Source organism: Acomys russatus, chromosome 8, assembly GCF_903995435.1.
Source record: "Acomys russatus chromosome 8, mAcoRus1.1, whole genome shotgun sequence".
NCBI lineage: Eukaryota > Metazoa > Chordata > Mammalia > Rodentia > Muridae > Acomys > Acomys russatus.
In genome coordinates, this window is record NC_067144.1 from 65,398,016 (window position 1) to 65,399,673 (window position 1,658).

Consider the following 1,658-nt stretch of genomic DNA (forward strand, 5'->3'; position numbering starts at 1 on the left):
GTGCATCAGGTGTGATAATATTTCCAAGGCTTGTTGTAGTGATGGGACTGTTGGTTTCTGGTGGTATCAAATGGCACTGGGAATTGTTGCTTGTATTATTATGCTAACCTCTTTCCATTGTGATGTCTCTGGTCTTAGCAGGTTTGGTGGTCTCTGATGGTCAGTGAGTTTGGGGGTAGGTTTAGACAATCGAGCTTCAGGCCTGCACCTTACTTCTGCTGAGTTCACTGTCTTTGTTGGCTCCCTGTTTGTGACCCAAGACCAGGCAAAAGGAGAGCACTTAGAAATATATCTGAGCAGAGAGGTGCTCTGGTGGGCCGGCTGGTCTTTTCAGGGACAGAGGACAATAGGCGATGCTGGTGTTTTTGTATCCCACAGCTCCCTCTGAGCCCTGGAGGTTGAGAAGCTGTGTGCCCACGAGGCATGAAACTAGTCCTTGAAGCCTGAACCAATGCCTGCAGGGACCCACGGACTTTTCTGTACATTTGAAGGTTGGCCTATAGTAGGACTCAGCCATGCTTCATACAGTTTGGACACTTCTCACCTGGGTATCACCAGCACTGGTGTTTTGTAGTTCTCAGTTCAGTCCTTAAGTCGCTATGCAGTCAGTGCTATCTTTCTTATCAAACAAAATGTGTGTTTGGCATTGCTGTCTTGGATCCTCTCCCAAAATGTTGTATATTTACAACCCACTCACACACCTAGTATGAGGAACTGACAGTATTAGCAGTGTATTGTTAAAGGTTTCAGCAGACAAACAAAAACTACAGACCAGGTTAGCTAATATGTAAGTAGCAGGGCGGGGTTTTGAATCCAGGTATTTTGAGACTATCCCAGGAATGAGTCCTCTTAATGAGTTTTATTCTTTTTTTACGTTAAAATATGCAGTATGGCACAAACTAAATGGATTCCACTTATTGCATATAGTGGAAGGAACTATTATTAGGAGTATTATTAATGGATCAAAAATTGTCTGATCGATAGCAAGAGATGTTAGTACAATATCATAGACTTACCAGAATGTTGCATTGTTTAATGTTTAGAAGGTATATGTTGAATATGTTGGCCTATTGATTATATATTATATATACATATATACACATGTATATTTATACACACATTAGGGATATTATACTTACTATTAACTTAACACTTATCCTTTGCCTATCATGATTCCTCAGTGGCTAAGAGCACTGGCTGCTCTTTCAGAGGACACAGATTTAAATCTATACTGTATTTGATGAGTTATCTTTCTGAATATAAGTAAATAGTATTTGGCACACTATACACACAATCACTTTAATCAATATGCAGTCATGCTTCACTTCCATAAATATGTTAATTTGGATATACTACCTATTCAAATATAAGAGTAAATACATTTTGGTCAATTTTAATATTTTAAATTATTTTATAGCTAATATATATATGTATATATATATAATTTTAAAAATATATTTTGATGTGACAGAAGAAAATAATATGATTAAAAATAAAATTATAACCTGATTTAGTTCTTCAGACAACAGATTATTAAGCCTCAACTAATTTAGGTGGACTTAAAGAGAAGATACAATGTTTAGGTATATGCCTAGACCTTGAAATGTATTTATATGGTAAAGAGGGGCTTTTTAGTCATGAAGCAAATTTTCTTTAAG